The sequence below is a fragment of the Podarcis bocagei genome (assembly GCF_964188305.1).
Source record: "Podarcis bocagei genome assembly, chromosome: 2".
Taxonomy (NCBI): domain Eukaryota; kingdom Metazoa; phylum Chordata; class Lepidosauria; order Squamata; family Lacertidae; genus Podarcis; species Podarcis bocagei.
Window position 1 is genome coordinate 15,075,124 of NC_138126.1, and position 17,474 is coordinate 15,092,597.

At 47.1% G+C, this 17,474-nt stretch overlaps 2 long non-coding RNA genes across 3 annotated transcripts in view; one reads left to right on the plus strand and one right to left on the minus strand.

Moving 5' to 3' along the window:
- The window catches only part of LOC308581287, a 196,492-nt gene that overhangs the window by 137,627 nt on the left and 41,391 nt on the right, over nt 1-17,474 (plus strand). The gene's annotated exons all lie outside the window — the stretch shown is intronic.
- The window catches only part of LOC308581407, a 39,752-nt gene that overhangs the window by 2,223 nt on the left and 20,055 nt on the right, over nt 1-17,474 (minus strand). The gene's annotated exons all lie outside the window — the stretch shown is intronic.

A 17,474-nucleotide genomic window follows, 5' to 3' on the forward strand; every position in this document is an offset into this window, starting at 1 on the left:
CTTTGACATCTGATGGGAGGGTGTTCCACAGGGAGGGCGCCACTACCAAGAAGGCCCTCTGCCTGGTTCCCTGTAATTTGGCTTCTCGCAGTGAGGGAACCGCCAGAAGGCCCTCGGTGCTGGACCTCAGTGTCCGGGTAGAACGATGGAGGTGGAGACGCTCCTTCAGGTATACTGGACCAAGACCGTTTAGGGCTTTAAAGGTCAGCACCAACACTTTGAATTGTGCTCGGAAACGTACTGGGAACCAATGTAGGTCTTTCAAGACCGGTGTTATATGATCTCGCCGGCCGTTCCCAGTCACCAGTCTGGCTGCTGCATTCTGGATTAGTTGTAGTTTCCGGGTCACCTTCAAAGGTAGCCCCACGTAGAGCGCATTGCAGTAGTCCAAGCAGGAGATAACCAGAGCATGCACCACTCTGGCGAGGCAGTCCGCAGGCAGATAGGGTCTCAGCCTACGTACCAAATGGAGCTGGTACACAGCTGCCCTGGACACGGATTTAACCTGTGCCTCCATGGACAGCTGTGAGTCCAAAATGACTCCCAGGCTGCGCACCTGGTCCTTCAGGGGCACGGTTACCCCATTCAGGACCAGGGAATCCCCCACACCTGCCCGCCTCCTGTCCCCCAGAAACAGTACTTCTGTCTTGTCGGGATTCAATCCCAATCTGTTTGCCGCCATCCATCCTCCAACCGCCTCCAGACACTCACACAGGACTGTCACCGCCTTCACTGGTTCTGATTTGAAAGAAAGGTAGAGCTGGGTATCATCTGCATACTGATGAACACCCAGCCCAAACCCCCTGATGATCTCTCCCAGCGGCTGCATGTAGATGTTAAAAAGCATGGGGGAGAGGACAGAACCCTGAGGCACCCCACAAGTGAGAGCCCAGGGGTCTGAACACTCATCCCCCCCCACCACTTTCTGAACACAGCCCAGGAGGAAGGAGTATCTAAACTGTTATTCATAACCCAGTTAATATATTTATTATTGCTGATATAAAGATAAATGCAATATAATGTTGTCCGAAACAAACACTTTGACCAGATGATCTTGCCTTCTGGGAGGTGGGGCAAGATGCTGAGGGAATCTATTCTATGGGGGGGGGTGATCTCAGTGCACCCAGAAGATTCCAGTTGTGGGTTGTAGTTGCATCTATACAAAGTGCATAGCATTTGCCCCTCCATAAAGAAAGAAATGGGGGGGGGAGACAAGAGCTGGAATAGCTGACCAGAAGGAAAGGTAACCTGGGAACTTCATGTTGATCGACCACCTCAGCTCCCTGACCCCAATAAAAGACCAGTCCAGGGAGGCAGGTGAGCATTACAGCTACACCCCACATTATGCTCTCCAGTAGCTATTCCTTCAGCCAGGCCTGTTTTCATTCAGTTCTTAGTGTGTCCATGGGTGGGTGTGTTTTACGTTTCCTTTCCCCCCTTCCTTGCAATCCTGACAAAAACCAAACCTCCACGCCAATGCTTTCAGCCCCAGAAGAGGAGCTCCCCTTGGTGTCAAGGGAGGGGGGTTCAAGGGAGCATCTGGAGCCCTGCCATTCCTTCTGTCCCTGGCCCCTTCCCCTCCTCTCTCTGCCACCCCAGGGCCACTCTTGACTCCCCAGCAGGAGACTGGATCTGTCTGTGATTGTGAGATGTCCTGGCTGGTTGAAGGACCACTTCCTGTTTCCTGGAGCTCCTTCTTTCTCATGCCAGGTGGAGTCATGAAGCAGGTGAAGACTGAGCACACCTAAGGACAACATGGGGGGGATTCTGCTTAACCTTTCCCCCTCTGCTCCTTTTCTGGATCAAAATCCCCAGCTAATCTGTCAAGCTGCTGCTGCTGCATCTCACCGTTCCTGTGTCTCTGGAGTGTTTCTTTGAGGAGAATACAGGACACTGCAAAAGACATTGTGTGTAATTAGTGTGCAATAAGGTAGACAGAGGCTGAGCCCTCCCTGTAATGCAAACAGGGAGACTTCTGTCCAGGAGATTTCTGTATAAAAAATTATTTGCTGAGGTGGAAGGGGGGGACTAAGTGTTATGTATTGAAGTTCTCACCCTGGCCACCAGGGGTATTGTGTGTATAGTTTTCACTCAGGTCCACATCAGACAATTTAGGCGGGAAACCCTGGGTTGTTGTTGACAGCCGGCTGCCTATAAAAGGAGGGCGGCTGAGCTGTTTGCTGTTCAGTTCAGTTCCAGCTTACTATAAAGAACCACTTGGAGAAATCTCTGTGGCATCTGCTATGTCCACCCACAATTTAATGCTAAGTGAGGTTGGAGTGGAAGCATGTTTGCATGAACATGAGAAGGCAAAATATGTTCTCCATTTAAATATTTATTAAAATAATTTATTCAGTTACCCAAAAGAGTTATTAGGCTCTTTTGCCATAAGCTACTTCATACATTGTAAGAAGTGGGTCCTGAGACCCTTGATCCCCTTCCTTAAAATACCATCTGAACAAAATTGGAGAAGCAGTAAAGAGTTTATTGAGGACAAAAGGTAAAGGGACCCCTGACTGTGAGGTCCAGTCATGACTGACTCTGGGGTTGTGGCGCTCATCTCGCTTTACTGGCCGGCATACAGCTTCTGGTTCATGTGGCCAGCGTGACTAAGCCGCCTCTGGCGAACCAGAGCAGTGCACGGAAACGCCATTTATCTTCCCGCTGGTGCGGTATGTAGTAAAAAAAAATTAAGGTCTTATATATATAATAAATGTTCATAAATGTACCAACCAAGCACGTACATAGATATGTGGACCACAAGTCTGAAGCAGCACAGGAAGACTGTCCTGAAACCATTTTGACTCCCAAACTGAAGAAATGTTTTCCCTGCAAGGAGGGAGGGGGTGAGGGAACCTTCTCATTGTCTCAGGAATTGGGTAATTCCCATCTCAAAGGGATGGCCAGACTATGAGGAAAGGCTATCAGATAACCAGGCAGACAGGAAAAACAACAACATTCAAATTTCTGTTGTAGATCGCCTTTTCTGTGATGTAGGTATGATGTTTGTGGGTGGTCTTGGGTTACACCCCTTCTGTGATGTAGGTATGATGTATGGAGGGGTGGTCTTGAGCTCCAAGTTAGGGAATTTAAAAGGTCAATGAAAGGGCAGGCACACCTTTCTTCGGGGTCCTCCTCCATCCTCCATCCTCCTGCATGTGTGGGGAGCACCGTGTTGCAACAGTTCAATAAAGATCAGTCTTACTAGCTGCTTTGCTTCTCAATATTCTCTGGTTGGTCTCTTGTTATTTTCTCCTACTGATGGAGAACCTGCAAAGGACTCTATAAGGGCTCTTGTGTCCCCCATAAGGGAATAAGGGCAGATTTTGTCTACAACAGGTACCTATTTATTTACTTGCAGTTTGATGTGCTTTCAAACTGCTATGTTGGCAGGAGCAGAAACAGAGCAACAGGAGCACACCACTTTATGGGGATTTGAACTGCCAACCTTCTGATCGGCAAGCCCTAGGCTCTGAGGTTTAACCCACAGCGCCACCCGCCTCCCTTATTGAAGACAATACGTTCTTGCAAAAGCGGGGGTCCAAAGCAAGCACTGTTCAGCTGGGGCAATGTATGAACTTATTTTCCCTATGCATACATTCCCTCCCTCCTCTCCCCATTGGTTGGGTGCTGCAAGGTTTTCCTTCCCCCAGTTATCAAATAACAGACAAGAGGCTGAACGTGGGGAGAAATTTCTCCTTCCTCCTCAGAGTTGCCTCCACTTCCGGCTTCACCAGCAGAGACAAAATCGGAGTTTGCAAAGGAGGGAGGGAAGGAGGCGGGAAGCGGGGCTGCATCCTGCGGAGGCGGAGGAGGGGGCTTCTTCCTAATTAAGCCTCCTAATTAAGCGCCCTCACTCCCTGCCTCCCACGCGGGGGCTCCCATTCGCGCCCCCGCTGCCCAGGATTTCGGGTGAGTGCAAAGCCAGTGGCGGGGAAGGAGGGAAGGGGCTTTGCGAGGGGGTCCAGGATGAGAAGCCCCCGGACGGGGAGGGGGAGAAGGGAGGAAAGGGAGCTGTTTTCCTAAAGGGGGCTTGAAGGGGAGGGGGGGGGGAGAAGCTTCCTCCTGCAGGGATCTGGTGCAAAGGGAGTTGCAGGGAAGGAGGCGGGCAAGGGGAGAGGGGTGTGCATTGCTGGCCAGGATCGCCTTAATAGTATTAATTTAAATTTAATATCTATACTCCAGCAGAAGACCCCTTGGAGGAGGACCTTATCTTTAGGCAACAGGCGAAAGTCTTGCTCTTCTCCCAGGCGTTTGGCTCATTAAAAATCTGTGGACTTCACAACTGAATTGGGGGGGGGGTTGTTTTTATTTCTTACTCTGCTATGCATCTCTGTGTTTTTCTCTTGTAAGTTGCCCTGTGATCTTTGGAGGAAGGGCAGTATAGGAATGTAAAGAATAGCAGTAGAACTAGGAAAACCCTGTTGCGTTCAAGGGGGAGGTTGGGACAGAGTCTCTGACCAGCATGCATAGTAGGATGGGCTTAGAAGGGAAGAATAAGAATAAGAATAAAGAATTCATTACTTGCACCCTGCCCCATCTGACTGTGTTGCCTCAGCCACTCTGGGCGGCTTCCAACAAAAACACCAAAAAATTTAAAGCATTGAAAACTTTCCTGTACAGGACTGCCAGCAGAATACTTCCATTTTGTAGAAATGGCCTTTGAATTTTAAAAAAAAGCCCTCTTTAAGGAATCCTGTGGTGTAAACGTGTATGTTGTCCTCTAGGTCCAAACACATAGTAAGAGCAAGCAGTGCTCCAAAGTGCTTCTCTTGTGAACTTGCCATCTAAGTTGTTTACTCCTGAACAAAACTCCTGTTTCCCAAAAGGACTGGAGGGGGGGGTCTCCTCACCACTTTTAACCCACCCCACTCCCACCGCATGGAAGGCAGAGGACATGTTCATTCACAATCCCAGTAAACCATGAAGTGAACCAGGCGCTGCAGCTCCTTCCCCTCTCACTGGGCAGCAGAGGAGGAAAGGGGTGGGTTTGAAGGCTCTTTCCACCAGCCGCCTCTCTCCCCTGAGGAACAAGAGCAAAGGGTGTTTGCAGGGCAGGAGGGCAGAGGAGGAGGCAGCGTGGGCAGAGGGAGCAGTGGGCGGATCCCCCGCCTCTTCCAGGGGGTCCAGATGCAAGCAAGCGGCTTCCTTCTTCTCCATGCAAGGGCCACCCATGTATTCAGAGCAGTCCTTTGCAGATGAACTCTTAAGTTCCATGGGATCTACTCTCAGGCCACTAATGTGCATACAGTGCCAGCCTTGCGAAGGGAGGTGGGACAGGCAGGTGAAAGGACTTGCCAAAGGTGTTTGAAAATGGGGATGCTGATTGCCAAGGGATAGAAAGGAGATAAAATTCCATCAGAAGAGGAGTGGCAAGTAAAAATCCTTCAATTTATAAAAGTAGCACAGATGACGGAAAAGATAAGAAATCGATCGACCCAAAAGTTTAAAAGGAACTGGGAGCTCTATAGACAATATTTAAAAGAACAGTGTCCCCTTATAAAAAGTGTCCCCTTATAAAAACTTTAAAATGCTTTGAATAACTCGGAATTGAATAAGGTACAAAGAATTCAGACAAGATTTAACAAAGATAAAGTTTATTGAAAAACAGAGGCAAGTAATTAAGAAAATTGCCAACCTAGCAGTTCGAAAGCACGTCAAAAGTGCAAGTAGGTAAATAGGTACTGCTCCGGCGGGAAGGTAAACGGTGTTTCCGTGCGCTGCTCTAGTTCGCCAGAAGTGGCTTAGTCATGCTGGTCACATGACCCGGAAGCTGAGTGCGGACAAACGCCAGCTCCCTCAGCCAGTAAAGCGAGATGAGCATTGCAACCCCAAAAATCATGTGTGACTGGACCTAATGGTCAAGGGTACCTTTACCTAATTAAGAAAATAAATAACCTATATCAAGGAAGTCAGAAGTTGATGGCTGGAATAATTTTGTGCATTCGTGATGTATTGTTCTATTTCTTTTTGTAAGAAATTTATTGTGCTTTTTTGTTTCGTTTCTTTTGGTGTGTGTGTGTGTGTGTTGATTTGAAACCAATAAAGATTGAATAAACAAAATAAAATAAAATAAAATAAAAAAGGAAAGGAGGTGATGAAAGGAATTGCCAAAGGTGTTTGAAAAAGCGTGGGGGCTCTTGGGAAGGGGGTGCCCAGTTGGGGCTTCTCCAGGGGCAGCAGAATGTCTTGGGCAGGAGAATCCCTGCAGGGCCTCTCAGACTCCCTTGGCTTTTTCTTCCCTCCCTCCCAGGAAGCTGCAACTTGCTCTGGATTCTGCACTCCTCAGGAAGCTGAAGCTGCAAACCTAGCTGAGACTGAACCTGCAACCCTGGCCAGGATGGAAGGAGGAAGATGGACGGGTGACCTGGTCAGGCTCTCTCCCGCATCCCTCCCCACAACCTCTGAGCATTCCCTCCCAGGACCGTTGGAGAAATCTGGTGAGTTCCAGGGGAGAGGAGATGGGGACAGGGATAGATGGATGGTGGAGGGAGAAAGAGGAAAAGATGGAGAGGAGACAAATGGAAGGAAGTTCCTGAACATAAGAAGGAAGGGGTGAGGCCTTCTCCAAAGCAGCACTTTGTTTCTTGAATCCCTTTCATCAAGTAGTGGGGACAGATTTTCTTCCTCCAGGATTTTAAATCTTAGGAGTTACAGTGGTACCTCGGTTCTCAAACTTAATTGTTCCAGAAGTCTTCCAAAACCAAAGCGTTCATAAACCAAGGCATGTTTCCCCATAGAAAGTAATGCATTAATCCGTTCCAGACTTTTAAAAACAACCCCTAAAACAGCAATTTAACATGAATTTTACTATCTAACAAGACCATTGATCCATAAAATGAAAGCAATAATCAATGTTCTGTACCATAAAATAACTAAGACAGTATTGTAGATGATAAAAATTAAAATTATTTTCTTTTCGTACCTACATTGATGATAGTCATTGTTTGAATGGGGAGCTTTTATCCCTTTCCACAGTCAAGCAATCAATCAATAAATCAATCATAAAACAAAAAACAAGCTTCAGTCAAAAATGAAAAAGCCACAAAAACAAAAACGCAAAAATAGGAAAAAACTATAGCACCAAATGTCACCTCAGAACACTGCAACCAGAAACGGCTTGAATATTGATGGGGGGGGGGGAGCATAAATTAGTTGTGCAAGGGAACAAATGGGATGAAAAAAGCCTTGATTACGATGGAGACGACTTAAATTAGCTGCTCAAGGGTAAAACGGAATGAAAAAAAGCATTAATTAGGGTGGGGGGCACTTAAATATGCTGCAAAATATAGCAAAAGATACCCACTTGTTCTGTACATTTCCAGCAGATATTTGAACTTACTCTATACGTTTTAGATAACTTACTAGGAGTCAAATACCACCAGCATTCTTTACATTTCCTGCAGGGAGGTGGGACCAATTCGGATGGTCCGCCCCTGCCACTTAATGGATCCAAATGGTTTCCAGAGAGTGGTAGGGGATGCTTTATCCCATGTTGATGGCCTTTCAGCCAATTCCCTGGTGGCCCGCTGGAATGTGGAGTTAACCACGGCTATTGACTGTTTGGCTCCGAAGCGCCCTCTCCGATTGCATGGTTTTCCACGGATCTGAGGGCAATGAAATAATCATTGAGACGGCTAGAGCGCCGGTGGCGAATAACTCATTCCGAATCTGACTGGACACTGGTTAGAGCTCAACGTCAAGCCTACCAAGTGGTAATAATAATAATAATAATAATAATATTTATTTATTTATTTATTTATTTATACCCCGCCCTCCCCAGCCAAGGCTGGGCTCAGAGCGGCTTACAAGCAATAATAAAAACGATGAATGATTACAACTTAAAAACAAAAATAAAATACAACATTAAAATAATGGAACATTAAAATATTAAAATGTAGCCTCATTGCAGGAGGAGAAGGAAAAGAAAAAAGAAAGAGAGGGAGGGAGGGAATCAAATAGTCTCCAAGCCAAAGGCCAGGTGGAACAACTCTGTCTTACAGGCCCTGTGAAAAGAAATCAGATCCTGCAGGGCCCTGGTCTCATGAGGCAGAGCCAGGCCAGATCCAGAGTTGAAAAGGCCCAATCTAACTTCCTTAGGGCCTGGGACCACTAGGGTGTTGTTATTTATGGACCTTGAGGCTCTCCGTGGGGTATACCAGGAGAGGCGGTCCCGTAGGTACGAGGGTCCTAGGCGTGAAGGGCTTTAAAGGTCAAAAGCAGCACCTTAAATCTGACCCTGTACTCCACCGGGAGCCAGTGCAGCTTGAAAAGCACTGGGTGAATATGCTCCCATGGCAGAGACCCCGTGAGGAGCCTGGCTGCAGCATTCTGTACCCGCTGGAGTTTCTGGGACAGTTTCAAGGGCAGCCCCGCGTAGAGCGAATTACAGTAGTCAAGCCTGAAGATGACCGTCGCATGGATCACTGTGGCCAGGTCAGGGTGGGAAAGGTCAGGGACCAACTGCTTGATGCGGCGAAGGTGGAAAAATGTCGCCTTGGCTGTTGCTGTAACCTGCGCCTCCATGGAGGCGTCAAGGATTATACCCAAACTCTTAACGGAAGGCAATGGCACTAATTGGGCCCCCACAAGAGAAGGGAGTTGGTCCCTCATCCCCATGCCATCCCGACCCAGCCATAGGACCTCTGTCTTCGAAGGATTTAGTTTCAATCGGCTCCCACGAAACCATCCAGCCACAGCTTCCAAGCATCTGGTCAGTGTGTTTGGGGCCGAGTCGGTGTGGCCATCCATCAGCAGATAGAGCTGAGTGTCATCAGCATATTGATGACAGCCCAGCCCAAAGCTCTGGATAATCTGGGCAAGGGGGCGCATAAAGATGTTAAAAAGCATTGGGGAGAGAATTGCGCCCTGCGGCACTCCACACACCATGGAGTGGCGCGATGACATTTCCCTCCCTATTGCCTCCCTCTGTCCCCGACCAGAGATAAAAGAGCACAACCAGTTACGGGCTATGCCCTGTATCCCCACGTCTGCGAGGTGATGGTCCAGAAGATCATGATCAACCATGTCAAAGGCTGCTGACAAATATAAAAGGCTCAGCTGTCCTGACCCGCCTCGATCCAGTTGTCTACAGATATCATCTGTTAGGGCAACCAGAGCCGTCTCCGTCCCAAAACCAGGACAGAAACCGGACTGAAATGGATCTAATGCCGATGTTTCCTCCAGAAACCTACCAAGCTGTTCATCAACCGCTCTCTCAATTACCTTACCCAGGTATGGAAGATTTGAAACTGGGCGGTAATTACATAGGTCTAAGGAATCAGTTCCCCTGGGAATGTCCCCGTGTCAAGGGACAAATTGATAATTTCAATCAGGGGGGTCCACGCAACATCTGGACACTCCCTAATCAGCCAAGACGGGCACGGATCAAGGAGGCAGGTGGTGGGCCTACCAACTTGAAGGAATCTATCCACATCAGTAGGTAGTATCCGATCGAAATGGTCCAACACTGGACCTGAAGTCAGTCGAGGGGCCTCCAGTTCAGTCACTGTATCTAAATTGGCAGGGAGGTCACGGCGGAGCAACAGGACTTTCTCCACAAAAAAGCTCGCGAATGCCTCACAGCGGTGGGTCGAATTTGTGCTTAAATTTGGTTGTCCTCCTAAGGACGTTATTGACCTAATTATTCTAAAAAGTTGTGCCGGGCGAGAGCTAGCGGATGCAATGGAAGCTGCAAAGTCAGATTTATTAGCAGCTTTTATAGCCATCTCATAGGCTTTCATAGGCGTCCTATAAGATGTTCTTGAGGCTGTCACGAGTCCGTCGCCATACTCGCTCTAGCCGTCTGAGATCCCGCTTCATTTTCCGGAGCTCCTCAGTAAACCAAGGGGCCCGGTTTCGACGGGGTCGCAGAGGGCGCTTAGGCGCGATCTCATCAATGGCTGCCAAGAGCCGGTTATTCCAGTCCTCAACAAGGTCATCTAATGAGTCGCCAGGAGGAGCAGGGTTCCGCAAGGCTTGTTGGAATCTATCAGGATCCATCAGTTTTCGCGGACAAGCCCAAATAGGTTCGCCACCCGAGCTGGGGAGGAGCGGGAAGTCAATCTTGGCTTTCAAAGCATAGTGATCAGACCATGGCACTTCCACAGCGGGGAGCATGATCACATCTATGCCAGCCCCAAAGATCAGATCCAGCGTGTGGCCTGCTTGATGAGTGGGGCCCAAAACAAACTGGGAGAGCCCTAGTGTTGCCATGGAAGTCACTAGGTCCAGAGCCTTTGAGGAGGGAGCGGCATCGGCATGGACGTTGAAGTCTCCCAAAACCAGTAGGTTTGGGAACTCCAAGGCCCAGCCCGCCACCACCTCCAGCAGATCTGACAGGGTGGCTGCAGGTGTGCTGGGTGGTCGGTATACCAGCCAGACAGCCAAGCTCTCCTTGGTGCCCCACACGAGACCAATATATTCAATGCCGGAGATCGCTGGTGATGGCAGAGCTCTGAAAGAGCAATCCTCCCGGAATAACAACGCTACTCTTCCCCCCCGACCCACAGTCCGCGATTGATGGAGGACAGAGAAACCTGGGGGTGTTATCTCATGTAGGGAGACTACTTCGCCTTCCCGTACCCAGGTCTCCGTCACGCAAGCCAGGTCAATCCCCTGCGAGACAAAAAAGTCACACATGGTGGAGGTTTTGTTGCCTATGGACCTGGCATTTCACAGCACCAATGACTGAGGTGTGTAATCCTTGCTCTCCCTACCCTTATCCCTTGGGATGGGGCGTAGATTGGAAGGGGTTCGAGGATCACTGCATCTCGAAACCCTTCGCCGATAGAGATATCTAGCCCCACCGCCATTCCTCCCTAGCCCTTCAATTGTGGAAATCCCAGATCCCATACTAGCCTCCCCAATAGATGGGTAACATCCCCTCAATAACAAGTCATCCTTGGGCCAGGACTCCTGGGTCAAAATGGTATGGGAAAGAGGTGGAGGTCTGATAGGGTAAGTATCCCTAGAAGATAAAACCCAACCAACCGCACCCCAAGCGGGGGGGGGGGACAGTCCCATGGTGTTTCATTAACTGTCAATCCCCCTCTCCCTCCTGGGTTAATTGGAGGATTGTTGGTTCTATCTGTGGCTGTGGAAGTATTAATGAGGTATGTGTTATAAAATGTGGATCACTGGCCAACAAAGAGCCAGATTCGAATTCGGAAGATCTGTCCATCCTGTCTCGCCAGGAATACAGTAGAGTAGGCTGATCATTCTGATAAGTTTTTGGAACATTAAGCAAAGGTCCAGATGTAGAGTTGGTGCTGGATATCTCCAGATTGTCAGCAACATAGAGTTCTTTGGTGTTGTTGCCATAGAAATGTCGGAGGCGCCAAATTCCTCATCTAATTTGGTGTCGTTTGAAAAGGGAACAGGGAGTTGCACTGATGTCTTTCTATGGAATAAAGAGCTGTTGGACGTCTTTAAATATCGTGCTCTAGGCTCTACTGTCCTTATATTTTGGGTAGAAATCTCAGTCTTTATACTCATTAGCCTCTTCTTCAGGTCTTGTAATTCTAGGCTTACAGAGTTCTTTTCTTCCTTCGGGCAATTAGTATTTCTAGTGTTGAGCTTGGTTTCCTTTATCCGCATTAGCTTTGACTCTATGCAAGGGACCAATTGCCTCCTATTTTTGTCCTTAAATACCCTCACTGGGCGGAGAGAATGGAACCACCATAGGGTCCATGAGTCGAGATGGGAGGGTTGATGACCTAAAGGCTCATGGTGTTTCTCAAGGTAGGCAGGAAGTGGAAATTTTCTAGATCTACATTTCGGTAATGGTAATTCAGGAGCTGAGACAAGGACATAGTAATTTGTCTGCGGTTCATCCACCTATGAGTATATCGGTGAATCTCAAGCATTATCTGGTTCGTTTGCAAGACTTGACAGGACCTCACTTCATCCATAGTTTGAGTTGGTGAGTTGTTAACAGAGTCATTTCTAATCATCCTTAGACTTTCTTCGCCGCCTCTATTGCATCTGCAGAAAACAGCAGCAGGAGACTTTTTCAGGTGGTTCGCAATTTAGCGGAACCACCTGCAACATCGGGGCCCAGTACGGGCCACATGATCTCCTGCAATGATTTTGCAAAGTTTTTTGCAGATAAAATCACTCAGATTCGGGAAGAAGTAGACTCCACTGTGGGAGCAGGGCCAGGGCGGGAGAGTGCTAGAGTCCTGTCTAGTCAAGTTGTGTGGGATCAATTCCAGTCTGTTACCTCTGAGGATGTGGATAGGCTGCTTGGACGAGTGAAGCCAACCACCTGTCTCCTGGATCCTTGCCAATCCTGGCTTATAAAAGCTAGCCGGGAAGGACTGGGCAATGGGCTTTGTGGGGTGGTGAATGCTTCCCTCCGTGAGGGAGCCTTCCCAGACCCGCTGAAAGAGGCGGTTATTAAACCGCTTCTTAAAAAACCATCTTTAGATGCGGCCACGATGGCCAATTATCGCCCAGTCTCAAATCTTCCATTCTTGGGCAAGGTGATTGAGCTAGTGGTTGCTGAACAACTCCAGGCATGCCTGGAAGAAGCGGACCATTTGGATCCCTTCCAGTCGGGATTCAGGCCTCATCATGGGACTGAAACTGCCTTGGTCGCACTGGTTGATGATCTCCGGCGGGCTAGCGACAAAAGTGAGAGCTGTTGCCTAGTTCTGCTGGATCTCTCAGCGGCGTTTGATACCATCGACCATAACATCTTTCTCGACCATCTTGAGGGGCAGGGAACTGGGGGCATTGTCATACAGTGGTTCCGCTCCTTCCTCCTGGGCCATGTTCAGAAAGTGGTGGGGGGGATGAGTGTTCAGACCCCTGGGCACTCACTTGTGGGGTGCCTCAGGGTTCTGTCCTCTCCCCCATGCTTATCAACATTTACATGCAGCCACTGGGAGAGATTATCAGGAGGTTTGGGCTGGGTGTTCATCAGTATGCGGATGATACCCAGCTCTACCTCTCTTTTAAATCAGAACCAGGGAAGGCGGTGAAGGTCCTGTGTGAGTGTCTGGAGGCGGTTGGTGGATGGATGGCGGCTAACAGATCGAGGTTGAATCCTGACAAGACAGAAGTACTGTTTTTGGGGGACAGGAGGCGAGGAGGTGTGGAGGATTCCCTGGTCCTAAATGGGGTAACTGTGCCCCTGAAGGACGAGGTGCGCAGCCTGGGAGTCATTTTGGACTCACAGCTGTCCATGGAGGCACAGGTCAAATCTGTATCCAGGGCAGCTGTTTACCAGCTCCATCTGGTACGTAGGCTGAGACCCTATCTGCCTGCAGACGGCCTCGCCAGAGTGCTGCATGCTCTGGTTATTTCCCACTTGGACTACTGCAATGCGCTCTACGTGGGGCTACCTTTGAAGTTGACCCGGAAACTACAACTAATCCAGAACGCGGCAGCTAGACTGGTGACTGGGAGCGGCCGCCGAGACCATATAACACCGGTCTTGAAAGACCTACATTGGCTCCCAGTACATTTCCGAGCACAATTCAAAGTGTTGGTGCTGACCTTTAAAGCCCTAAACGGCCTCAGTCCAGTATATCTGAAGGAGCGTCTCCGCCCCCATCTTTCTGCCTGGACACTGAGGTCCAGCTCCGAGGGCCTTCTAGCGGTTCCCTCGCTGCGAGAGGCCAAGTTACAGGGAACCAGGCAGAGGGCCTTCTCGGTAGTGGCGCCGGCCCTGTGGAACACCCTCCCATCAGATGTCAAAGCGATAAACAACTACCTGACATTCAGAAGACATCTGAAGGCATCCCTGTTCAGGGAAGTTTTTAATATGTGACATTTTAGTGTATTTTTCATCTTTGTTGGAAGCCGCCCAGAGTGGCTGGGGAAACCCAGCCAGATGGGCGCGGTTACAAATAATACATTATTATTATTATTATTATTATTATTATTATTATTATTATTATTAGATATTTGAACTTACTAGGAGTCAAATACCATCAGTACATCATTTTCATGTAGTTTTCTTTCAATGAACAGCAAGCTGTGAATTTCAGATTTGTTTTCCAAAGCCTCTCCCAATCTGCCATTTGTATGTCCCTTTCCCATTTAGTCATAACTGATTTGACCTGTTCATCCTTTGTATACCGTTCTAGGAGCAAGTTATACATTTTAGAGAGATCTCTTTATGTTACTTCCTAAGAGCTTTTTGAAATTGTGATGTCTCATAATTAAACCTTTCTCTTTGTCTATCTTTAAGATATCATTTAGTTGATGGTACTGTAACCAGTCAGTTACAGCTTTCCTTATCTCTTCAAAATCTTTTAATTTCAGTTGGTTTTCAACTTCAGTTAACAGCTCTGTATAAGTCAGCCGATTACTTCTCATATTCAGTTTTTTTCAGAGATATTGCTTCCAAGGGAGAAAGCCACCAGGGTGTTTTTTACTCAAGCAAATTTTTATACTTCTCCCATACCCTAAAAATTGATTTTCTTACTATATGATTCTGAAAAGCTCTATGCACCTTGGCCTTTTCCTACCATAAATATGCATGCTATCCATTATTCGTGTCCTTCCAGATCTGAAATACAGTATCTGTGTTTTCCAATGTAATCCATTCCCGGTTCTAGCAGATACAGGATGTTTCATAATAAAGTTTCAAACCCGGCAGAGCAAAACCTCCTCTCTCTCTTACATCTGTTAATAATTTATTTTTAATTCTTGATTTTGTCCCTTGGATAGCTTCAAAAAGAGGATTAGACTGATGTCTGTGCTCTGCCCTCACGGTCCTAGGCAATAATGCTTCTTGATACTAGTTCCTGGAAAGCACAGGAAGGCAGAGGGTGCTTGTACTCAAATCCTGCTTGCTGGATTCCCACAGGCATCTGGCCACTGTGAGAACAGGATGCTGGACTAGGTGGGCTTTTGCCCAATCGAGCAGGCTCTTCTTATGTTCTGATACAGGCATCCCCAAACTTGGCCCTCCAGATGTTTTGGGACTACAACGTCCATCATCCCTAGCTAATAGGAACAGTGGTCAGGGCTGATGGGATTTGTAGGCCCAAAACATCTGGAGGGCCAAGTTTGGGGGTGCCTGTTCTAAGATTGCAATATTCTTACAGTTACATGTGGCAAAGTAACACAAAAGTTTGACTTCTTAGTCATAGGAGAGACTGCTTTTTCAGCCTGTGATCATTTCCTCCCTGGAAAAAGAGAAATACTGTGGTACCTCAGGTTACATACGCTTCAGGTTACATACACTTCAGGTTACAGACTCTGCTCACCCAGAAATAGTGCTTCAGGTTAAGAACTTTGCTTCAGGATGAGAACAGAAATAGTGCTCTGGTGGCGCAGCAGCAGCAGGAGGCCCCATTAGCTAAAGTGCTGCTTCAGGTTAAAAACAGTTTCAGGTTAAGAACGGACCTCCGGAATGAATTAAGTACTTAACCCGAGGTACCACTGTACAGAGATGTGTCTAAGAAGCCAGTTCCACCATAAATTATAAAATAATGCAGCTTATTAAGTGTGAATGGAGTGATCATGTGTTTTTCTTGCCATTATCTCACATGCATTCCTAAAGTATGGAACATAAGAAAGGACAGTGGAGAAAGGAGACAGTGTTAAAATAAGAGAAGGGGCATACTGGGACTGACATGTGTTCAGTTCCTTTCTTGGCTTTATTGTAAGTCTTAACAGGATTCTCTTCCCCCTCCCCCCTCCTAAACAGGTGAGGAAGATGATGGCCAGAATTCTATGGAACCATCTGTGAATTCATTGGGAAGAACAAAGAAACAGTTTAAATGCATGGAATGTGGGATGTTCTTTAGTCACAGTGGAAGACTGAGGACACATCAACGAATTCACACAGGGGAGAAACCATTTGAATGTATTGAATGTGGAAAGAGCTTCAATAATAGTGGAAACCTTAGACAACATCAACAAACTCACACAGGGGAGAAACCATTTGAATGTATTCAATGTGGAAAGTGCTTCAGTCGATATGGAACACTTAGAATACACCAACTAACTCACACGGGGGAGAAACCATTTAAATGTATTGAATGTGGAAAGTGCTTCAGTCGATATGGAACACTTAGAATACACCAACTAACTCACACGGGGGAGAAACCATTTAAATGTATTGAATGTGGAAAGTGCTTCAGCCGATATGGAACACTTAGAATGCACCAACGAACTCACACGGGGGAGAAACCATTTAAATGTATTGAATGTGGAAAGAGCTTCAATAATAGTGGAAACCTTAGACAACATCAACAAACTCACACGGGGGAGAAACCATTTGAATGTATTCAATGTGGAAAGTGCTTCAGTCGATATGGAACACTTAGAATACACCAACGAACTCACACGGGGGAGAAACCATTTAAATGTATTGAATGTGGAAAGTGCTTCAGTCGATATGGAACACTTAGAATGCACCAACGAACTCACACAGGGGAGAAACCATTTAAATGTATTGAATGTGGAAAGAGCTTCAGTGAAAGTGGAGCACTAAGAAAACATCAACGAACTCACACGGGGGAGAAACCATTTAAATGTATTAAATGTGGAAAGAGCTTCAATAATAGTGGAAACCTTAGACGACATCAACAAACTCACACGAGGGAGAAACCATTTGAATGTATTCAATGTGGAAAGTGCTTCAGTCAATATGGAACACTTAGAATACACCAACTAACTCACACGGGGGAGAAACCATTTAAATGTATTGAATGTGGAAAGTGCTTCAGTCGATATGGAACACTTAGAATGCACCAACGAACTCACACAGGGGAGAAACCATTTAAATGTATTGAATGTGGAAAGAGCTTCAATAATAGTGGAAACCTTAGACAACATCAACAAACTCACACGGGGGAGAAACCATTTGAATGTATTGAATGTGGAAAGAGCTTCAGTAGAAGTGAACACCTTAGAATACACCAACGAACTCACACGGGGGAGAAACCATTTAAATGTATTGAATGTGGAAAGAGCTTCAGTAGAAGTGAACACCTTAGAATACACCAACGAACTCACACGGGGGAGAAACCATTTAAATGTATTGAATGTGGAAAGAGCTTCAGTGAAAGTGGAGCACTAAGAAAACACCAACGAACTCACACGGGGGAGAAACCATTTAAATGTATTGAATGTGGAAAGAGCTTCAGTCACAATGGACACCTTAGAAGCCATCAACTAACTCACACGGGGGAGAAACCATTTAAATGTACTGAATGTGGAAAGAGCTTCAGGGAAAGTGGAGACCTTAGAAGACACCAACGAACTCACACGGGGCAGAAACCATTTGAATGTATTGAATGTGGAAAGAGCTTCAGTCGAAATGGAACACTTAGAATACACCAACAAACTCACACAGGGGAGACACCATTTAAATGTATTGAATGTGGAAAGAGCTTCAGTGAAAGTGGACAGCTTAGAAGACACCAACGAACTCACACAGGAGAGAAACCATTTAAATGCATTGAATGTGGAAAGAGCTTCAGTCAAAATGGACACCTTAGAAGCCATCA